At 44.0% G+C, this 24,282-nt stretch overlaps 1 non-coding gene across 1 annotated transcript; it reads right to left on the bottom strand.

The window, feature by feature from the left end:
* Positions 1-4,327: 4,327 nt before the first annotated feature.
* Positions 4,328-4,400, bottom strand: TRNAF-GAA (transfer RNA phenylalanine (anticodon GAA)). Its single transcript has one exon. It is a non-coding gene; the product is annotated as a tRNA-Phe (tRNA).
* Between the last annotated feature and the right edge of the window lie 19,882 nt (positions 4,401-24,282).

Consider the following 24,282-nt stretch of genomic DNA (forward strand, 5'->3'; position numbering starts at 1 on the left):
TGCTGAATAATCCAAATCAGAGTTAAAGAAAAGCTGAAGAATGAGATTGCTGATATTTCTGACTCCCTGCCATGGCTTTTCATTAAACTGGTCATTTTTAATGGTATTTTTCACAAGCTGTTCTGAGAGCAGACAAACTGCACACATGCCTGGCCTCTGAGTGTGCACATAATTGGGAATCAAGTGAATGTGGGTTTCTGTGAGAATACAGGAAGGGAAGATAGAAGATCTTAAATTAATTCAACTTGCTGGAGATTGGTCTGGGGGCACCTCCATCTTGTCCCTGTTCCTGTGTGATGGTTGCTTCTCTTGTTCAAATCAGCAAGGACACCAGAAGCACCCACAAGCAGTAGTAGAGCTAATTACTCAACAATTATCAATATTCTAAAGACAAAGTTTTCCTGCTTTAGACAAAATCTTTATGGTCAGATGCATGAGGACTATTAAAACATCACACCATCAAGACAACTGGCAGCTGAAGAAGTCCCAGCACATCTAGTTTTGGGAACTGAGATAACTTATGAAAAGGCTGTTCCAGAGCTCACTGTATCAGAGCTTTTCTCAAACCACCCTCCCCTGACCAACCAGGGCTTGATGGACTTGTGGCCTTACTCATTATTACCATCCTTTTATTCTTGTGATCTAGCTGAAATCATCTTCAGACCCAACCTGCAGAGTAAAAGTTGTCTCTTCAATGTTTTTTTTATCATTCAGAGAGCTGGAATGGCTGGACAAAGCTGCAAAACCACCTTGTTCCCTAGTAGACAATGCAACCAAGGTGGGAACAAGTGTTATTTATCATTTTGCCTTCCCTAGAAATAACTAGGTTTAAGTGAAGATCAAAGTCAGAATTATCTCCTTCCATGGGACCTGACTCCTTCCTGACAGCTGGTTTTAGCAAGAATTATACCTACTCTGTTGGGACTGAGCTCCCTTGATGTAACCCACACTTCCATCCCATGTCACTGCCATGGTCATAAGCTGATGGCAGCGGAGCCAGGAATGGTAGTTTCTTCTAAGACCAGAAATTTATTGACAACACCCCACATTGATCCTACCTTCCCATATCCTCTGTGCCTGCTGTGTTCCCCACATCTCCCAGCTCTGCCAGGGAGAGCTGATGACATGACAGACTTCACATTAATTAGTTTATGGAAGGGGGTATTGCTGGGTGCTTTAAAGGTAAGCAAGCATTGCCCAAAGAGAGCTTTGGTCTACAACCTCAAAAGCAAAGAGGAGTAAAACAACTCCAAATGTAGGTTAAAACCTAAGTGCTTCCCTGTTTGTTTTTTTTTTGTGTGGCTTTTGCAAGATCTCAGCTTTTCTTTCTTAAAAAAAATAACTCAGGGGAAGGAGGAAGAAGAAAACAAACATTTATCATGCCCTCTTCATCCGCTTGCTTATGCCTCCTGAAACTTGAGTATCCTCAGAGAATCAGCCACTGTGGCAACCAGAAGCAGCTGTGCAGCAGAATGAAAATAAGGGATGGGATGGTGGTTCCCAGTTGCTCCATGTAGTACAACCCCTTTCCTAGGAGACCCACTACAAAACTTTCCTGGAAGCTTTTGCTCTTTCTGAAGGACAGAAAGAGCCCATTTAGAGCTGCTATGTACAAACTGGTAGAAGCCTTTGAATTTGCAGCTAGCACACATCCTTAACCAGTTTAGACCCATTCCTGCTGCTTTCTAGCTTGACCACATACTCTTCATCCTTCATGTTTGTCTCCTCCAGATACACACAGACAACACTCAATGTCTCCTACCTTTTGCCACCATAGGCAAAATGTTCCAAGTTTTTCTTATCTCCATTTATGTGATAGACTGTTCCTTTCCAGATGAATTCCAAAGTCCTCATGGATGGGACTAATTTAAAATGGCCTGCATCAATGATGACCTAGCACCTGTAGTCTCTTACATCATCTCCAGTCAATCATCCTCTTTCCTACACTGTTTCCTCATTATTTACCTCACCTTGCACTGTTCTTCTTTGACGAGCTGTCTTTTTCTTCCTTATCACTTCCCCCTCCCCATTTCCAACCAAGTTTGAGGTAAATTCACCTGAAAGTCATAAGAGTTCCTAAGGAACAGCCTCCTGAGCACAGCTCAGTGACGCTGATGCCAGCATTCTGAAGGCTGTTTTCCTGGGTAGTGTGAGTGTTTGTAGCTCTGGTAAATAAAAGGAACTGGAGAAAAAGAGGACTTGAGTGGTGTGTGACTAATCCAGCATCATCAGTGGGAACACGTGCTGAGATAACACACAAAAAAACCAAGATGGGAACACAGGGTATTTTCACCTGCCAATTAACTCTCAGCACACTTGGGGAAGGCAAGTGTCAGTGCTGCAGCTGGGGTAACTGAGGCACAGCAAGGAGATCTCCACAGATCCACTTCATTCGCTGGAATGTTTCAACTAAGGCTGTTTGTGTTTCGGGGTTTGATTTGGTTTTGTTCTCTTTTGTTTTGTTGTGTTTCTTCTTGGTGCGTTGCAGCTGTCTAAAATATTCAATCCGTCTCAATCGTGTAACAGGAAGACAGGACTATGAACTCCATTGATTACCCAGTGAAAGGACACAGAGGAGTTGGATGTTCCAGTGTGTGTGGACCTGCCCATGATGTCCCCAACTTGACTGTTCCTCCCCCCGCTGCTCTTGTTCTCATTAACAGCCAAAGTCCCAGTGAAATCTCTTTTGCTTCTTGCAGACAGATATGACCTAGTATTGTCTCTAGCTCTTCTGTCTACTCTTGAGTCTGTCAAGGACCACCTAACCAAGATTAACCACCAGAAGCACGTTGCTACCCAAGAAAGCTACCACAGCAAAGTGATCTCCATTTGCACAGAGCTGGCATCCGTTCCACCCGCTGGTTTTCCCACCTCCAAAAAGGCTGCAGCTCAGTGAGGGGAACAAACACACCAAAGAAAGGAAGTGATCCCTGCCAAGTGCTGCAGAAATGGGACACAGATGGTGTCTCAAACCAGAACGGAAGTACATTTGGGAGCCCTGTGTGTGACGTTGCTTTGCAGATCTTGGAGCAGGTGACAGGCACTAGGATTTCTGAGCAGGTGATGAGATAGTTTTGAAGCAATCTCTGTCCATAGAGCTATTAGCTTGTTTGAAATAAATTAACAAACAAAAAAACCCAAAACAAAACAAAACAAAAAAGAGGGGGAAAAAAAAGTAAAGGGAAAAAGGAGAAAGGAAAAAGGAAGAAGGAAGAAGGGAAAAGAAAAAAAAAGAGAAAAGAGAAAAAAGAAACAAGAAAGAAGGAAGAAGGAAGAAGATAAAAGAAAGAAGAAGGAAGTAGGAAGAAGATAGAAGAAAAATGAAAAATGAAAAAAAGAAAAAAGAAAAAAGAAAGGAGAAAGAAAAAAGAATGGAGAAGAAGGAAAAAAGAAGAAAGAAGAAAGAATAAAAAAGAAAGAGGAAGGAAGAAATAAGAAAGAAGAAAGAAGAAGGAAAACAATAAAAAAAAAAAAAAGAAAAGCAGCTGAGCTCAATAAATGGTTCTGTAAGGACAGGAATGTATAAACCTGCTTTTATTTATGTGTATCCCTTGACTCCCCAGGGAAGCAGTAATGGCACCAAGACTGAGAATACTCAAGAAACACTCGGACACACACTCAGGGACATGGTGTGAACTTTGGATTTGTCCTGGTCTGGGGTGAGAGTTGAGTTGGTGATCTAGGCAGCCCAAGGAAGTGGTTGAGCCACCATCCCTGGAGACATCTAAGAAGACAGAGGTGGTGCTGGGGACAGGGTTTAGTGGTGGATGCAGCAAAGTTAGGGTAGTGGTTGGACTTGATGCATCATCCTGAAGGTCTTTTCCAACCAGAAAGATACTGTGATACTATGATATGATGATACTATGATATGTAGGTCTGGTTCTTCTGAAACTTCAATCTTAATCACAGCTGTGTGTTGGCTGCTTGGTCAGCCAGGAGGGTTGTGCTGATTGGTGACTGGCCAGGTGGCCACTGCTAATGGGAATAAATGAAGATGGCATTATCCTGGCTTTTCCCTACTCCAGCCATAAACTTCTGTCTTTGACCTCTAAAAAAAGAATGGTTCGAAGGGAGTTCTGATAGTCATATGGTCCAATCTCCTGTTCTAGCTCAGAACCACATCCAGGTGGCTTTTGAATACTTCTAATAATGGAGATTCTGCAACCTCTCAGGGCAACCAGTCCCAGGTCTTTCTTTCATTCCTCATATGAGAGATGTTTCAGTCCCTTCATCATCTTCCTGGCTCTTTTCTGGACTCTCTTCAGTACCTCCATGTCTCTCTTGTACCAAAGACCCCAAGACCTGGCACAAAACGTTCAGGCAACACTGCTGAAGCCCGGGTTTGAACCAGGGACCTTTAGATCTTCAGTCTAACGCTCTCCCAGCTGAGCTACTTCAGCCCTGATGTGATGTAAATTTTCCCAAAATGTGTTGAAATGGAATTATCTTTCAACCTCTTCAGACAAGCTTAGTTGGTTTCAGCTTGTGAGTCAAAGGAGTTGTTTCAGGGAACAGGACAGACTGGGCTCAAAACCAATGGTCCAAGACACCAGCACAGCCTCTGTGCCACTATACGTGACCTCTCTATACATGTGGGACTTTAGTATGACTCTGGAGGATGTATAGAAGTGGAGCAGGGAAACAAAACATGTTCCTGAAGGGCTAACAGAGGACACTAGTTACCCTGAGGTTAGAGGAGGGCTCTGTCACTCAAAAATCATTGTGAGGAAAATGGAGATGGAGCTAGGTCTCTGTAGAGACGAAGCTACTGATGAGGAAGCTGAATGTGAAGTGACAAGGGTGATGGAGGATGAAGAGAAAGGCAAATTGATTGTAGGGAGGGCTCAAGAGATGATTGTTAATGGGAAAAGAGTAAAAGGCATAAACCTAGACTGCTCTCTCTGTGCTTCTGGCATTGAAGACACCATCTTGTCTCATTCTTCAAGTCCTCTTTCTTTTTAGTGCTGTTTATGCAGTCAGTCCTGGATATTAGTTGTGTTGACTAATGTGGTCAAGATTCTCTTCCACAGGGTTAGACTTGTCTGTGATGATACATTCGTTGGTCCATGGCACACACTGCTAATTGCAGAGTGGAGATCAGAACTGGGTGGAGGACAGAGTTGTTTGCACCCTTCAATAAGCCAAGTGACAACATCAGAGACAATGTGCTGGTTACCTTTCCAAACTGCTCTGACACATCCAAAACACCAAAACTCCTTCTCTGTAGGGAGAGGTTTGGGTGTGCTGGTAAGAAATAAGAAAATGGGGTTCCTTGATGTGCCTCGAGACCAAGGTCCTATAATAAAACACATCTAAAATCTGAAGTTAAACAGAAACCTTGATCCAAGGACCAGCCAAGAGCATTAGCATAAACCAGACATTCCTAACAGCTTTTCACAGAGCCCACTGAAGGATCTGGTGTCATCTGTGGATCTTTTCACATCAATCTGTCTCTCTTCATCTAGGGAAAGGGAGCCAGGCATATTCATGCAGTGATATGGGAGATGTTTGGCCAGCCCACCAATTTATTCTGCAAATAGAGGAATTTCACTTCCAGAACTGACTATCTACCATCTTTCAGCAGGTCCAAATTCACATCTTCCCAAAATACACCTGTGAAATGCACAGAAATTTTTCCATGTCTGCTAAAAAACTGGTAGCAAAAGGTGTCAAAAATACATTTAATCTGGGTTTGAATGTTCAGCTCGACAGCAGCAGATTATTCCTCACTAAGATTTATTAGATAACAGTTAGAGCTCCCAAACTAGGCTATGGAACCTCTTGCAATATCCAGAAATCATAATTGTACCCTAAGTGGATTTCCTTTCTGCAAAACCACTTCCACCCCTGGATTGCAATGGTGATCCTACCCATGACTACTGAGGATCTTGGCTTGGCTGAGGGTCTCCACATCTCTGTGCATACGAGGTGAGGACCTTTTTGGAAAACTGAGCACTGCTACAGAGTTTCTGCTTCTTGCCCATTTATAAATTGTCTCCTGTATGTGACCTGGAAACATGCTAGATCCAGTCATTGAAAGCTCTGTGGTACAGAGAACAGGTGAACACAACAAATCCAGGATGTTGCTAAAGACAGCGGTCACCAGACAACCCAACCAAAACCAAATCCCTCTGTTACATTTTGTGTCTGTTAGAGACACTGATATGAGAGCTATCTAGAATATTGCTCAGTGGTTTGGAACCACAGAAAAGTGATTGAGTTTCACCCTGCAGTGGAAGCACTGAACAGGGAAGCACTGAACAGGCAAGCACTGAACAGCTAAATTAGGTTACGACAGGGGGATTTAGGTTATGGTTGGACTTGATGATCTTCAAGGTCCCTTCCAACCAGAATGATTCTATGCTTCTATGGAGATGAGCAATTCTTATTATCCTGCTGACTCTCACCTGTACCTCTACCTCAGGATCCATAAGAAGAAGGCAGCTGGGGACTGGCTGCAGTAAGTGTAGCAGGACAGTAAGTCTTTCCAATTGTCCAAGAAAGAGGAGGAAGAAGAAATCTTGACATCTGTCTCCCACATTATCACCCACAAACTAAGACTGTATGCTCAGAGCATGTCTGTTATGTTTATCTACAGAAGATGCTTACAGGAGCAATTTCTTGAGCTCAGTGACTAAGAATCTGACACACAGAGCTTGGATCAGCCTGCAGGAACAGAAAACTCTGGTATGTTTTTCCTCATGTGAATGCTGAAGAAAGTGAGATAAAGGCTTGCAGAGCCAGATGATTTATTACATTATTACTGTGGAGTCCATCAGAAGTGTTTATTTCTTTGTAAAGCAAAGCTTTGAAAGGTTACTAATGCCTGGAGTGTGGACCTGCTCTAGGTTTGTTGTTTGTTTTTTCAAACACGGTTTTGAAACATCCATCTCCAGTTCTGTGAAAGGGAACGGTTTTGCTCTTCCCTTAGGAGCTCAGAGTTATTTAGCATTACCAGCACTGATGATGTTGACCAAATTCCTAGATGGGAACATCACAATGATAGGTATGACTCCAAGAGAAGACCTGCTGAGCCTAGCAGGACTTTTTTCTGCAAAACCCAGCAGTTTGGAAAAGGTTCCTGGGTTAGGATTCAACATAATTGACTTCTCAAAGTCCAGCAAGGCAAACCTCTAAACCTGACCTAACCACTAAACAGGCCCCACAGAAATTGGGAACACTGGTGTCAAGTTCCCAAACGGAGTCTCCCTTCAAAACTCAAAGACAACAAAACATAATCTTTCAACGTCAACTCTGGAGGGTTCTTTATGACACCTCAGACATATGAGTCTGGCAAATTGACCATCACCTTTCTAGCAGCAACTCAAATATAGAATCAGAATCATGAAGGTTGGAAGGGACCTTAAAGATCATCAAGTTCCAACCCCCCTACCATGAGCAGGGAACCCACCACTAGACCAGGTTGTACAAAACCTCATCCAACCTGGCCTTAAAAACCTCCAGGGATGAGGCATCAACAAGATCATCAAGAACAACATTGTTCTGTGATACAACTCAGGTCCCTGCAGCCATTCCAGACATGGCATTACCCAGTGACACTGAGAAAAGTTATTTCCACTGCTGAGTTCAGCTGAAGCCTTGTCTTTCCCTAGCAATTTCAGAACATGTTCTAGGGAGCATGGTGGGTGTTGTGTTGCTCTTTGGTTGGTTTTGGTTTGTTTTGGTAGTGTGGGGGATTTTTTTGGGGTAGGATGGGGCTTTTATCTGGGGGTGGTGGTTTTCTTTTCCCCTCTCTTGTGTGAACAGTTGGACTTAGTGATCTTAGAGGTCTTTTCCAACTATGACAAATCTTAATTCTGTGATACTGTGAAATTACCCTTGTGCATGTACTGTCTGCTACACTGTGTGGTATGAGGGTCACTGGGAGGATAATGGGGTCATCACAGGAGTATTTTGTTTTGCTGTCCACCAGCTGTGAGAAAGCCACAGTCTTCTTGAGTTGTCCTGAAGCAGAAAATATACCTCAGGGACCAGCCCAGCAGCTTTTACACAGTTTTAAGGAAGCTTTAACACTCTCTTGCCCAGAGAAGCCAGGTTATGGAGTCACTCCACAGGGTATTCCAGAATCTGTGTTATGCCCATGGAAAGACAGGCTGAGTCTTATCTAAAGTTTTGTCTCCACATTTCATTGGAACTGACAGTCCATGTCACTTCTGGGTCTGCACAAATCCCACTCATCCTTCAGCTCTTCCGGAGCTTTTGGGGTGGTGGGTTATACCCTGGGATTTCCATCTATCTGGCATGAAGGAACCAGAGCAGAGGAAAGCCTTCTCAAGGCCAGTGGTGCCACCTAATGGGAAAATTCCCAGGGAATCAATTTCTCGGAAATTAAGTCCTTAATTGGAGTGTTGCTAGGTGACGCAGAGCTGGAAACCAGCAGCTCTGATGTAAGTCTCTCTTTTCTGCTGCTTTACGACCATCTCTTCGTCAGTCTATTCCCTTTTCCCCAGCATCAGAGTCACACACATGAGATTGCCCTGGAAAATTTGTCCTTCTTCCTGCTTAAACCCACTCTCAGCAATCCCTGAAGTTACAGACACGTTTTTTACCTTCTTGCTGCTCAGAGGCTCCCTGGAGAGGAAATTATCCCAGATTTCTGGATTATGAAGAGCTAAACACAATTCAAAAGGGAACGAGGGGCTGCCAGGGGAGGGACTAGAGCTCTGGGTTTTCTCCTGACTCATACATTTTGCAAATGAGGTGACATGAGAGGTGACACGGGCTCTCTGCATTGAAAACTCCACCCAGTATTACAGTTTAGCACCATCTGGAATCAGATTGTGGCTCTGAAAAAGAAGCAAAAATGTCTCAAAAACTTCCTGACAAAAGTTCCTACGTGGCAACCCCCTGAAGCTGCTTTGCATCACACCTAATCATGAGGGTGGGCAAGAATGAGCTGTGAAGCCTGGTCTCAAGGGATTATTTTATTCCCCAGTTGTGTTGTCTTCCCAGCACCTACACCTATTCCCTCATGACAAACTCACTCACCACAACATCTCTGCTGCCATCAGTTTGCAGGACTCTGTTAGAGTGGTTAGAACAAGGCCCTGGTCTTTCTCAGATCTCTTCTCTGTCATTGATGAATTGTATGTTTTAAGTTATCTCACTCAGGCTTCTTCAGTTTCTCTGAGGCTGAAAAGATACTTCCAAGATGCTTTCTTATTTTTTCCTGGGATGAAGATGCTTGCAAGGGATGGAAGTTCTTATAGGTATCCAAAAACACTGAAGGAATGTGACATTATATGATGTTTAAACCTTCTTTCTGCTGTTTTTTTGGGAGAGAGTGTAAGTGAAGGCATGGAGAGATCTAGTTTTGCTTTCAGTGCCTCACTGAGCTGAAGCACCATTACAGGGAAGATGGCAGCTCACAAAAGCCCTTGGAGACTTCATGGCTGAAGAAGGCATTAACATCTAGAGCAAAGGGGAGAAACCTGCAATTAAGTCGACCCGAATCATTAATTCTAGCTAGGAGCTAAGCTCTGCTGGTAATGATGACTCTGCAGCTGTGGCTGGTGCTGCTCAAAGCTTTGGATGCTGCCTGACAGAGATGGCTCAGCACCAGTCATTGTCCACAGCATTCAGGCAATTCCCAGTGACTTTTCATATCTCTCGCCTTAAACCCAAGAATTCCAGCAACCAGAAAGAGGTCCATCTTGTAGGAGGGATGGGGTTGGGAAATCTGTGAGTCCAAGGCATGATTCTCAGGACTTGGGAAGGTAGGTCCAGCTTTCACTTTAGTTTGCAGGGTTCTTCTTCTTTTTTTTTTTAATGCATCATCTGTAGTGACTCCAGGAGTCTTCAAACTCCTGAAAACAACATCCCCTGAGGCCTATTGACCTCAGGCCTTGGAGTGAAGGTGCAGGATGTGTATCTGGGGAGGACTAGAGAGGAAAATTGCAAGGCTTCTGGCTGTCACACAACTAGTCCACAGTCAGGATTTAACTTGATGAGTATTCTCCTCTGCCTCCTTCCTCTAGCCTGGCAGTTACATGGTGCTGGGGAATCTGAATTCAGCACATTCTGTCTACACCCAACCCACAGACCTCACTGCACCAGCTAGCTTGAAAGGGGAGGCTGAATGGTAGGTGTTATGAATGGGACTCCACAAGCCAAGCCTTGACACCTGGGATTTTTTTTTATCACGTGTTAGGATCATTGGCTGGAGTTTGAATCAGGGGCAACACATGCTCTTGAATCTGCCAAAAAAAGGTGGCCATTTAACTCTGAAAAATGTCACCACAACAAACAGCAACTGTGTCTGAAGTTCCTCCAAGAACCTCTGCTAGAGGAAAGGAGGAGTCTGTATCAGGGGAGATTGTTCATAAGCCAGTATCACCTTTTATTAGTGCCCAGATGATGTTCCCCTGCTCCCTGGCTGCCATTTCAGACAGGATGACACCAGCAGGTGACACCTGCTCCTGCTGCGTTCCCGTTAGTCACTCACAGCACATTAATTGCAGTCTTATTTCTCTGCATCTCTCCCCCTCAACCTGAAGCTGTTCAGCCCACTCCCTTTCCCTGGGGACACCCTGCTGGTGCTGCTGTGGCTTGCTTGAACTTGCATATTTTGGGGTCCTTTGTCTCAGAATCTACCTCTGGATTCACCCTTTCCATTCTACTCCCATCCAGTGCAAGCCAGACCAGTGCCAGTTTACCATCTAAGAGCTGCATTGTTTAGCTTCTCTGCCCTTCCTGACCTGAATCTGCATGTAGAAAAGAGGCACCTTTTGGCAGTTTCAGAGTCAAAGCTTTGGTGTAAAAACTCTTCTACCTTTTCTGGATGCAGATTTTTTTGTGAGGAGAACTCCTGCTTCTCTAGCAGAAATCTGTGATGTTCCAGATGGTTGAACTAAGTAAATATGTTATAAGGAGCTAGTCTGGTATTTGCTGTGTTTTTTTCCCAGAGGTGCTGAGCAGATCAGCAAAAGTAGTATAAGAAAATAATAATAATAATAATAATAATAATAATAAAAAGCTGTCAGTTCCCCTGTGCCTCAGTTTCCCCATCAGGAAAAGGACTTTGTCTCTGCTGTAGCAGGTGACAGCTCCCAAGCATTTGAGCCTGGAAAGTGCTCAATCTCTGAGCAGTGCTGTCAGCCCTGAGCCTGAGCAACAAGCAGTTCTTCAGCTAGTCTTCCTTCTCCAAACCACCCAAAAGAGATAGATGACCCTAGTGCTGATAGGCACTGAAGTCCTGAAACATCAACATCACTTCCTAAACACCCCTTCCCAGCTCCCCTTATGTCTAGCCTGTTAAATGGAACCTACTCTGACTTCCACTCCCATGAAAAATTTTGGGCAATGAAAGAATAAAATCAAATTACTGATTGTCAGAAACCTGAAGCAGCTGAGCTGGGATGGTTGGCAAGACCAGCTCATTTAATGGCTCATATCATGGTGCAGAGCCCACCCAGACCCCTGGAGGAGATACCATGAAGTGAATGACTGAGCAGACAACAAAGCAAGAAAACAGACACCAAGAAAACCCAGGCCAGGAGCAGCTTCTCTCCAAATGACATTTTCTCTGGTGGAGCACCAGCTGAGATGCTGACATAGAAAACAGACTAGAAAACTTTTAAATTCTCTTGGCCAATTATGTCATATATTGTACCATGATGTGCAATTGCTTCACCAGACTTAAATCACTCTAAACTACATAAATTGCCTCAAATAATCTCCCTTCTCTCCAAATGCTGACACTTTTTTATTCCAAAACACAGCAATCTTGCCATCTTCCATATGATTAAGTAAAGAAAGAGTTATGTTCCACAGTATGTACCTAGTCATACATCATTTTCTCTGTCTTCAGTTGTTTTAAATAGTAAGGCAGTTGAAAAATGATTGGAGGATATATCTGTGTTTAAATGTAAAGAGTTTAGGGGGGGAAAAAAACATAAAACCCAATAAAACCAAACAAAAAAAGAATAATTCCCTAATATAAATGCTATTGTTTAACAGCTTAACTTTCAATCACAGTCTCCAAATCTGGAAAGAACACTGTGTATGTTGTTTGGTTATGCTACTGTTTGGTAAAAAAACTTTAATTTCATGAGCAGCCCTTGTGCAGGAGCAGTTTCTGAGGACACAAGAGGAGGGTCCCCATCCAAAGCACTGGCCAAAAAATGTACATGCTGCACGTAGGGTGAGGATGAATCTAGGAATGAACGTAGGCAATGGACATCATCAAGATGGGCTTCCCTTGGCTCAGAAAGAAAGCAGAGCCACCATAAAGTTTATCTGAGTTTATGGAAGTGTCCTGCAAAGTGCAAGGACCAGAGCAAGCATGTGGGGATGGGGAAAAGGGCTGGAGCCTCCATATCAGCCTCCTGCAGTTGAAGAGCATCAGTTCACTCATCTGCTTAATCCTTTGCAAGAATCCTTCCTCCTCAAAGTCTCTGGCTGTTTCAACAGTGGGATCAAAGCTTTACACCATCCTGAGTCTGGGTGCATGATCCAGCTTCATTTTGTCTACACAAAATCTCTGTGATAAGGGAGAAAAAATGGACGTGCAAGGTGGAAAAGGACTGCAGCATGTTGTAATTCAATGTGTGATCTGGGTGGTGGCAGGTTCTTCATCTTCTTGGATATCACAAGTCTGACCCAACTCTGAAGTCTGGACAAATGTAGTATCATCTCCCAGTACTGCAGAGTGCTTTGTTAACCCAGGGGTACTTCTCCAGGTGGGCATCCCCATCACAGATGAGGTGTATGCTGCATCTTCTCACAGTTCCTCCTCCTTCAGAATTCCACCATTATACAAGATTAAGCCTCAGCTGCTAACTTTACAGCTCCTGCAAGTGCACACTGAGCTTTCTCAGACAGACAGGCATGTCTTGCCAAAATTGAAACTGTATGAACCAATTGGAGGTATTTCTGTTTGGAAGTCAGGTAGCTCACACCAGGTTGTTGGTAGGTTTTCATTTAGGATGGAAACCTGTCCTGGAGGAAGGAAGGTGACTAAGCAAGTCTACTCCCACAAAACTTTTTGCTTTGAGGTACATAGGAAGTAAATTGGCTACTGCACTGGGCAGTGAGAGAGGAGATGCAGTTTCAGGTCTCCATTGTGTCTGAGAAGACCAACACTTTCAGAACCAAAGCTCATGCTCTGCTTACCAGGCTGTAGGCATCCTGGAGAACTTCAGATTGACTGATTGAAACTGGTTCACTGCTGTAAATCATCCACTCATCACAACAAGCTTTGCTTTCCAGCTCTGTGTAGAGATCTATCATAATACCAGAAATGGACAAACAATAGGTTTGGGGTCAAAGCTACTTCATGAACTTTCCAAGTGCAGTTCCCACTGTGGGACTCTTACTTCGTGACAGCAATGGACTAATCCAAGGATTCCCAGGTGATTTAAACCCACATCACCATCAGTCCATGACTTCAAGATGACTGGGGGATGGAGCATCTCTCTTATGAGGAAAGGTTGAGAGAGCTGGGACTCTTTAGCCTGGAGATGAGAAGGCTGAGGGGAGACGTTATCAGTGTATACTAGTATCTAAAAGGTGGGTGCAAGGAAGATGGAGACAGGTTTTTCTCAGTAGTTCCCAGTGTCAGAACGAGGGGCAAAGGGTACAAGTTGGAACATGGGAAGTTCCATTTAAATATGAGGAAAAACTTCTTTACAGTGAGGGTGCCAGAGCCCTGGGACAGGCTGCCCAGGGAGGGTGTGGAGTCTCCATCTCTGGAGATACTCAAAACTCACCTGGATACAGTCCTGTGTAAAGTGCTCCAGGTGATCCTGCTTCGTGGGAGAGCTGGACCAGATGACCTCTAGAGGTCCCTTCCAACTCTAGTGATTCATTGATCCCAGTTCAGTGCAGGATATTCTCTACCCTTGCCTAGATGATTTCCTCAAGTGGTTTCTTACAAGTGAGCTTGCATTTTGGGAAAGGTTTTGAACCTTGGAAATTGTGAGTGATACAGGCCTTGGGCTGCTGTGTGTCTTGAAACTGTGTGCAATGAGAAGTCCAGCCTGGAGGACACTCTCAAGGAACAAGGACAAGATAAACCCCTGCGGTCAACATAAGCCTGGCAGAGTAAACCCCCTTAGTGGATCCTTCTCCCCATCACTATTTTAAGAAGCAAAATATAGGAATAATTGAACTTCTCTTTTTCTAGGGTGTTAGAAGGTCATTGCTTTAAAGCTAGGGAGGTCCCCAAGCAGTAAACAAGATAATGGCACTAATAACCCAGCCCCAAGCCATGCAATTGATTCACCACAGATTAACGAAGGCAGCGTGAAATGGACCTGAGTGACAATTTAGTTTGATGGACAGATTGAGAGGTTTGAAGGGGAGAAACATTGACCCAAAGGGACTGATGGTAGCTTATCTGGGTCCTGAGGGGCAGGAATGACCTCAGCTGTTGTGTCCTGGATCAAACACCTGTTCAAGATATGGAGGCAAAAACCCCTTGTTCTTCCCCTCATAAGTGTTGACATCTTACTATCCTTTAATGCCAATAAATCCTCCAGACAAGCTGGATTCTGGGATGTAAAAGAGTATCCTGTGCACTGCCCATCCCTGCCCAAAATGAGTTCTTTCTTCTTCCCCCTCTCCCTGTTCTCTGTTTTCCAGTTTCTCCTGCAAACTTTGAACCTTCATCAGGAAAATAAACCAATAAATTGTTCTAGCCATAAAATGACTGCACTCTGGCTTTCAAAACTCTTGTCCCCCCAAGTGGGAAAAGGGAGAGAGAAAAACTGGTAAACAGAAAAGAGCAGAGCAGCTCCCACTCCCTGAGGCTGCTGCCTCTCCCTCCAAAGGCAGCACACGGATGAGTCATGACAAAAAGCATCTCTCTCCCCCGTGGGGCTGGGGCTCTGCCTTGCCCACCTGCCTTCCCCCAGTGAGGAGGTGGGTAGTGCAGTCTCCCAGGCACTGCCTGTGAGTCAGGAGACCCCGAGGAGTCAGAGAAATCCCCAAGGAATGAGATAAAGCCACCTGCCAGCTTCTGCTCATCTGACATTCAAAGGGTACTTTATCCCAGCAGGTTACTGCAGGTTTGAAGTGGTGAAAGGTCGGGGAGAAACGCCCCCCCTGTCTCCTTGTCACTCTGGGAAGTCTGTGATGCTGAATCCTTTTGGGGATGCTGAAAACCTGAACCACCTGAGGTTTGTAGGTGGGTGGTCAGACCTCCTGACAGATTGATAACTTTCCCCTATCTTGAAATTATTTCAGGATCAGTGCTCAACCCAAGAGCAGTTCCAGGGGGAGGTTTCAGGGTTCTGGCTACAGAGCAGTATTGCTGAGAACTGTTAAGCAAATGAGCATAACTAAATCTGTGCATATTCTTTGTCCTTCACCATTTCTTCCTGGCTTCTTTTATGCCTACTTTAATCCCCCTGGCTCTGGCTGAGAGCTGTCCCCTTTGAAATGCCCTGGAGTTGGTGGCAAAGGGTGTTTTTTGTATCTCATCATCATTCAGAGTCCCCCCTTCCCTAAAAGAAATTAAGCAAAATGTTCAAACTGAGAGTTCCCACATCCAGAAAGAGGAGTCTAAATAGAAGACTCTGAGGCAAATGGCTTCTTGGTTTTTTAATGTATATCAAATTAGGGGGAAAAAAAGGTTGTCCCTCTGTCCTCAGTCTGAATTTGCTGATTATTTCAGGACAAAACCCTGTATTTCCGTTAGTAAAGTATTTTACCCTAAAGGGTGAACTTCAGTAATAAACCCAGTAAATGGGGTTATTATAAATAACCCCAAGAAATAACCCCTGATGGTTAACAGGACAGAAGGAAGAATGACTGCTTCCCAAAACTCACACCAGCTGCTAAGCTCGTGTTAGATTTTAAAATGATTCCAGACATGAAACTACTGATCATCCAGAAAGAACCAGAGGGAAAAGTTTTGAAAACAAGCAAACTCTATGTTTGCTGGGTCTTCTCCCACCCTCCTGCTCCTCTCTGTAGCAGTAACTGCATTTGTTGCTGTATTTCACTCTGTTCTCACAGTCTCAAGTAACAAGCCCCATCTAATTACAGGGTGTTGCCTGCAAATATGCAGCCTGCTTGTTTTTAGCCAGATTTTTTTTCTGTTTTTTCTAGCATCTCTTCAGGGTGTAGAAAGCCCCTAATAGTCCCAGCACTAATGCAAACAAAAGTGGGTGGCAGAAGGGAGTTGCTGTGTACATTAGGACACCAAGAGCCAGACAACTTGTCAGATGTTGTGAACAAAAGCAGCCTGCATCTCCCCTGGGTGGTGAAGCCTGAAAGTGAAATCCATAAACCCTGAACTACTTCATTGGAGATTTCAGGCCACATCCTCACAAGGGTGTTGTTCCCACAGCTCTGGGTATGACCCACCAGACCTAGGGAAGGTGCTGTGGAGTCTGTGGAGCGTTCACTGTTCCTTCTGGCTGGCACGTGCAGTGAGAGCCCACTAGCCCCCTTTGCTTGCCTTCCAGCAACACAAAAATAACAATCTCCTGCTGACTCAGCCTGAGAAAAAGGAACTGGGGTTTCACCTGAGTGTTTTTTTCTTCCCTGAGATGGAAGGACACCAGCTGGGAGGTAATAACACATACAGATTTAAAAAACCCACACAACCAAAATGCCAGCCAAGTATTGTATGCAGAGAGGGATTTAGATACACATGTTTAGAGGCAGAGATATACATATCTAAAATAAAAATTACTCTTTTCATGGAACAGCACAAATATCTGTAAAGCTCTGGGCAGATTTGCAGATAGATGATATATTCTCAGTAGCAGGGGGAGTCTCTTTTGTTGGCAGAGTGCTGTCATGCAGGACATGCCAGCATGTCTCCACTGACAAAGTGAAAACTAATTGGAATGATACCCACAGGCAGCTGCTGGGCTTCCCCCAGGAGAAGACACAGCCCACACATGGTGTAGGTGGATGGATGAGATGTAGGTTGTGGCACACTGTTTTGCTTTGCCAGGGCAACCTTCCTGCTGGGTGATTGACAAGTGTTTTCCCTCTGTACCTTCAGTAAGTCTAGCAGACACTGTTAGCTCTGGGATCGTCTAATTACAGCCAGTGTGTTAGGACAAGGAACAAGACAGGAATCTGTAAAGCTCAGAGCTGGGCAAGAAACTGGAGCAGAGATTCCTTCCAGTCCCCACCTAAGCAGTTTTTTTTTTCAGCTTGCTCTGGGCCAAGAACATTGCAGGGTCAGGATCTGAAGACACTATAATTCCCAACATGCCAACATCCTGAATCATGATGGGGAAACATTTTCTATAGGTTAGTGCTTCCACTGGTGCATTCAGAATAGCACTAATGCAAGAGGAATCATAGAATCAGAATGGTTTAAATTGGCAGGGACCTTAAAAATCATCTGGTTCCAACCCCTCTAGCAGAGCAAAACCCCTTAGTGGATTAATCTCCCCATCAATATTTTGACATGCAAACTATGGGAATAATTGAACTTCTCTTTTACTAGGGTGTTAGAAGGACATTCCTTTAAAGCAATGTTTTGAATCCAGTTTTGATCCATTACCCCTCACAAGAGCCGAGTAAAGGGGGAGAATCAAATAGAGCACTTGTAGAAGCAGCTCAGGTGTAGACATGTACACTGGGAAGTATGCCTGGGACATTGTAACACTGTGGACTCACCATCCCAGGTGGTGTCTGCATTAGCTGGCCTCTGGGACAGAGCTCATTAAGACATTTTAGCTCTCCTAAAGCAATAAGTCACCAGAGGATGACTGTAACCTTGACGAAGCTCAGTCAGGTGCATCCTTCTTTTTGCATCCTTCTTGACAGGACCACAAAGACAGTTAGGCTGAGAGAGCTGGAGTTGTTCAGTCTGGAGAAGAGAAGGCTCCAGGGAGAGCTCAGAGCACATTCCAGTACCTGAAGGGGCTACAGAAAAGCTGGGGAGGGACTTTTTACAAGGGCTTGTAGTTAGAGGAAAGGGGCAAAGGTTTCACACTGAAAGAGGAGAGATTTAGGTCAGAAGTTAGGAAGAAATTCTTCCTTGTGAGGGTGGTGAGACACTGGCACAGGTTGCCCCAAGAAGCTGAGGATGCCTTCTCCCTGGAAGTGTTCAAGGCCAGGTTGGATGGGGCTCTGAGTGACCTGGTCTAGTGGGAGGTGTCCCTGCCCATGGCAGGGGGCTTAGAACTAGATGATCTCTAAGGTCCCTTCCAATCCAAAACTTTCCTTGATTCTATAATTCTGGACCATACCCTCCAATCTTGCCAGTTCTGGGATAACGGTGAGCAGAGCAATCTCAGCCCTACTCTTGCCTAAGGTGGGTTTCTCTAGTTGAAATTTGTCACTCTCAACTCCCTGCAGTTAGTGGGGAGTGATGCTGCAAGGCTGAGGGCACAACCATCTCTTCCTGCAGCAGGTGGCTAATGTAGCTTAGAGGAAACATACCCTACACATTTCTCTCTTTCAATTACAGTGGATCCCTCAATTTAAGTTACTAATCCCAGGGCCACAGGCCATCCTGGTTCTTGCGTTTTATCATGGACAAGCAATTGTATCTCTGAGAAGGTGCCAGATGCCTGCTGAGATGGCAATATTGAGTCCCACAGCTATGGGATTCTCATCGGTGATGCTCCTGCTCTCTGCTTTGCTCCTGTTTAAGAGCATACCTGCCCAGAGATGAAAAGCCAAGAGTGTAGATAAGCCATGGTCCTTCCTAAAGATAAAAACATGCCTCCCCCCATATTTATTTCACAGGACCAGACTGCTTTGCTCTACAGGCTGGATGCAATCCAAGGCTGGCTTGAGGTGGGTGGAGCTCTGCCTGGCCTGGGAAGTTCTGGCTGTCACAAATCCCTGCCAAGTCCAAAATGCTTAAAACTCTTGACCAGAGGGTAGTGTCTGCAGTGTCTCATCATTGGTATCTGGTTGATAGCCTGGCTATAAAACCAAAGATATGCAAATGCCTGATATGACCATCTGCACCTGAGTGTCTTTGTTCTCTTATCTGCCATGGTCAGTTGAGCCCAGATACTGAACTTTTGCCCATGTAGCAATAAAACCCTTCAAAACAAGAGCTCATTACTGACTGAGAAGCTTTCAGGATTTACAGGCCATAATACTCCTAAAAATTATAAAATGCAACTTTAACCAATCTTTTTGCCTTTGGAGCTAGGTCTTTCCCATTTGCCCTCTCCTAGGTTTTTTTTCCCCTAAGGGCAGGTGAGTCCATATTGAGCTCCATGTCCCATCCCAAGGAACACCCAAGTGTCTAGTTGCTAGGAATGATCAGACAGAAGGAGATGAAGCTCGTGGTGTTCATTAGCCCATTCAAGACTAATATGTTCTAGTCAGATTTGGGTATCCAAGAGTTTCTGGAAATACCTAAAAGCCTAGCAGCTCCTCCTTTTGGACATAAAGGTCCAATGGGTGCTTTAATGACTGAGCTACAGGTTTAAATGGGAAAAGACTGACACCAAGAATGTATAAATGCTGGTCAGCTTGTACTCCATTGCTAGGAAAGTATTAATCATCCCATGGAGCCACCTCTCTCTGCTGACTGAAGAGAGACTCCAGATAATCAGCAAGGGATAAACACAACATTGTTGGATGGTGATGAATTCCTCCCTGTTGCAGAGCATTTTCAGTATACTTCTCCTCCTCAGTGTTCTAGAGACACCTTCACCATCACCTTCACTTCCAGTTGCTCAGGGTTCACAGCTCCTGCTAGGCAGGTGTCAGAGAGTAACTGTGGGAGCAGTCCATGACTGCCTTCCTTCCCTGTTACAGGACAGAAGAGTGGTGCTATAAGCCTGTTTGTAAAAGTCCAGACACATTTCGGGACATCAGAATTGTGGGAGACAGTTCTGTCTCTGGAGAAGTCCTCTTTGTGCAGAGGAGGCAATATAAATGCATAGAAACAGTCACTATTTCTCTCAGGGGCATATCCTTGGGGTTTAGAAAGGGAGAGCTCCAAGGGATTCAACCAGGCAACCTGAAGACTGTTTATTTAATTTGATATGTCCTTTCTGCTTATAGGGATGGTTTGGGTAAAGGCCATTTGAGTCCATTCTGTTTAATGCAATCAACTGCTAATTCAGATGACAGGATCTTTATTAAAGCTGGAACAGAAGATAATTTCCATTTAGAACAAACTACAAACAACCCTCCTTTGGCATTAGCTCATTTGCCATAGATAGTTAAGGGTGCGTTTAACTGGGAAGGCAACAAATGACAGACAAACAGCTGCAAAAGCTAAGTTTAAGTAGCAGATTGTAGCTGTGATAAAGAGTACACATCGTGTTTACATGGTCCTAACTATGGATTTCACAATGTGGCCAACCTGCTGCTGTGAGTTGAGCCACCTGACTTGAACTGAACCAGAGAGAACCTCAAGAGTCACATCATACCCTCGGGTTGAGTGTTCATGATCCTTGGGACATCTTGTATGCACAAAACAAAGCTCCATCTATGCTTGGGGATTTGGGGTGGGTTTTTTTGCCTCAAGCTGCTCCAGGGGAGGTTTAGGTAAGATATTAGGAAGCACTTCCTCATGGAGAGGGTGATTAGACATTGGAATGGACTTCCCAGGGAAGTGGTGGAGGCACCATCCCTGGAGGTGTTCAAGGAAAGGCTGGAGGTGACACTTCCTGCTATAGACATAGTGGTGCTAGGTCAACGGCTGGACTTGATGATCTTGAAGGTCTTTTCCAACGTTGCTGAGTCTGCACATCTGCAGATGAAGAGTCTCATAATTAAAAAATTAAATTCAGCAGAGAAATGACTGGATTAAGGATATGTTGCAGCAATATTTTTAATGTAAACATCACAGAGCTACTGGAACTTGCTAAGGAGACAACACCAATTTCCGATTTTCATTCTTCAATTTAATTTAACATTGTAAGAAATTTAATTAAGACATACTTTAATGGCAATTAATAGAGGCTGTTTTTAGAGTTTTTTGTAATTGATAATATAGTAGCTCTTTAAGACTCAACACTTAAAGCCAGGCAGATTGATGTGGAGGTCACAGTTCTGAAGAACTTAGTGTAAGGGTCCAGCCCAGAGGCATTCTTCCCACTAAAAAATTCCATTAAACCTAAATTACTTGGTTGCAAACAGATTAAAAACACCTACTTGGTAAATTCAAAATAATTTCTGGGTTTCTGTTGGTTTCACACATTCTTTGATCTCAGACAGACAAACAAAAAACTTAGCAGGAAGAACAAAATCTGTAGGACATAAAGCTTCCCAATTAAAAATAAGATCTTTTTTTATTTTCTGATTGGAAATGACATCCGTTCAATCAGAAGATTGTTTGGTTTTATTTTTAATAAAAAACCAAGCACCGAAGTGAAACATTCTCTTTGAATGAAAACATAATCTACTTTTCTCTTCACCAGAGAAAAAAACGATGTTTACTTCTTCTTTCTCACAAATGCTGCAGACAACAAGAAAAATGTTAAATCAATTTCCCCACATAGTTCTCACATTAAGGAGGTTAATATCTGTGTTGCACAATATGTTGATCAGAAACGAAGGCACAAGATCTGAACGGAGTTCGTGTTACTTTTTTTATACACGCTGATGAAATTTTCCACTCCTAGACATTATTTGCTGCTCCCTCAAACATCAATATTCAGTGTGGTTTGCAGTTCAGTTCAGTGTTCCCCACACCATCCGTAAAAAATTGTCTGGTCAGCTAACATGATGGGAAAGCTGCAGAAAATATGATAGCAGGTCAGTAAGGTACAAAGAAGACATTTTAAAACAACAGCGTTGCCCCACTTTTTCAGCAAATCCCTCAATATCTGCATCATTTCCAAAGCTGTGCTCTGCAGAGATCAAATTCCCAGCAGAGATTTATGGAGTGGACTTGGAGGTGCTTAAGGAACCGAGACTTCTGCCTTCCAAAAGATTTACAGGAGTGCATGCACACCTCTATTTCTGCTTCTCTTCTAAGTGGAGCGCACGCCAAACATACACCACACCAGGGAGAAAAATAACATCTACATTTCACCGAGAAACTAGGTAGTGTCAGAATCTCATCTGAGGAGATGGGAAGGGCTTTTTGTTTTTTTGGAAAGTAGATTCCTGAGGGCTGAGTGGAGGGGGTTCTTTGGTCTTTATGAGCCTGAAAACACGATTTTAGGGAGAAGAATATTTCTTCTGCTGCTAACTTGGGTAGGGGGATTTTAAAGCCAAGGGGTAACTTCAGTTTTGTACTGCAGCTCATGAAATCAAATTTGTGCCCATAGGACACTACAAAATGGTGGAAAACTCAAAACCTCCTGGTTCTCGGTGGTGTCTGGCATATTTGACTAAGCCTTCAAGGTTTTATTGGTGGTCAGCAAGTCTTTTTGTTCAGCCTCAATAAATATCAAGGAAGATATAACTCTGTTTTGCTGTGGTTTTCACCTAAAGATGGCTTAAAACTGAGAGCCAAAAATTATGAAGGTACTTGGTTTTTCTTCCTTCTTTTCATGGCTTTTCTCATGTCTGGAATATGTCAGCCTAACCACATCTAAAAGACCTTTAGTGATGGAGACTGCAGCTCCTGGGCAATGTATTTCAGTTTCACTGAACTAAGCATCAGGAATTTTTTTACCAAATGTCTTTCTTGCTGTAGGGTAAACCTGTGGCTTCTGGTGGTACCTACCACAGTAGGTTGTAGTGTCCTATGGGAGAGATGGGGAGGGACTTTCTAGAAGGGCATGTAGTGATTCAACAAGGGGTAATGGTTTCAAACTGAAAGAAGGTAGATTTAGGTGAGATCTTAGAAATAAATTATTTGTTGTGAGGGTGGTGAAACACTGGCACAGGTTGCCCAAGAGAAGTTGTGGATGCCCCCTCCCTGGAAGTGTTCAAGGGTAGGTTGGATGGGGCTTGGAGTAATGTGGTCTAGTGGGAGGTGTCCCTGTCCATGCAGAGGGGTTGGAACTAAATAATCTTTATGGCCCCTTCCAACCCAAACCATTCTTTGACACATCCCCACAACACTCCTGCAACCTGCAGTTTGACTCTCACTTTTCAGAGCTCAGACAGATCCAGATTTGTTTGTGTGCAAACAGTGTGGATGGTCACCAGAGGCCAGTTCATGTTAAGCTGACCTTCCTTGGCTCCAAGTTTACCAGTAACAGTCCTGTGGAAACCTCTCCAAGCCAGTATATTCCAGTACAGTCAGATCTCTGTTTTTTTCAAAAAGAGCAAAATATTTAATATCCAGCAATTAAGTCACTGCCAATACATGGACTCAACTCCATTTTTAGGATTCCAAATGTAGCAAAACACCAAAAACTGCTGCCTGTGATGTTCAAGGAGCTGTTCTTTTAAGTTTCTGTTTGCGTCAGTGTCTGGTAGCTCTGAAGATGACAGTTTATTTGTAAATGATTCAACCTGACACCCACTGAGCAATGAAAGGAGCCCCTGGGACATTCCTTTTTCTTTTTTCTCTCTCAACTCACATTTTAGGCTTTTCATACACTTTAACAGATTCATAATAACTTTGCTTTGCCTCACTACTAGCATTGCTTCTCTCCCCAGGTTATTTACCAGTACTGCTGCAGAAAGGGCAAGCAGATTAGGGAATTCAGAGCTCCAATGTGCTGATAAGGAAATTGCATCTCTGCCCGTGCTAAAGTAACAGGGATGAGAGGTGTCCAGCAGTTAATCTTTGCTCTGCCTTCAGGATCATGGGTACGTGGGAGTGGAAAAAACAAGTCTCTTCTCGTTCGGAAGAGCACGCTCAAGTGTTCTCGCTGCAAGATTTCCCCAGCCACCCATCTCTAGAGAACATATCATGGAGATAACAACACATTTTAATCTTTTATATTTTACTAGGCATGATTTGTGCGCCACTATTTGAGACAGAATAGACACACAATTAGTTTGACAAAATGTAGCTGCAGATTCCTCTATGTAGAAGTAGAAGGGTTGTAACCCCCGGATGCAGCAAAATTCTCCTGTCAGTTGTGATCCCCAGGCCTACAAACAAAATAAATCAGCTGCAACATTCCCAGTGCATCAATATTAGTGTGTCCCATTGTGACAGAAATGTCCGAAGAGTTAAGTTGGTCTTTAAATATTTCTGCCAATTGAGGTCACAGGTGTTGTAATGAAGTATTTGAGAACCTCTGCAACACTTCAGTTGGTAGGCCATGAAGTGGATCAGAGAGCTGGAGTACCTCTCCTGTGAAGGCAGAGTGAGAGAGTTAGGGCTGTTCAACTTGGAGAGGAGAAGGCTCCAAGGAGACCATATAGTGCCCTCTCAGTACCTGAAGGGGACTTACAGGAAAGCTGTGGAGGGGCTTTTTACCAAGGTGTGCAGTGATAGGTTGAGGGGTAATGGCTTTAAGC

Source organism: Apus apus, chromosome 2 (genome assembly GCF_020740795.1).
Source record: "Apus apus isolate bApuApu2 chromosome 2, bApuApu2.pri.cur, whole genome shotgun sequence".
In the NCBI taxonomy this organism is placed as follows: Eukaryota; Metazoa; Chordata; class Aves; order Apodiformes; family Apodidae; genus Apus; species Apus apus.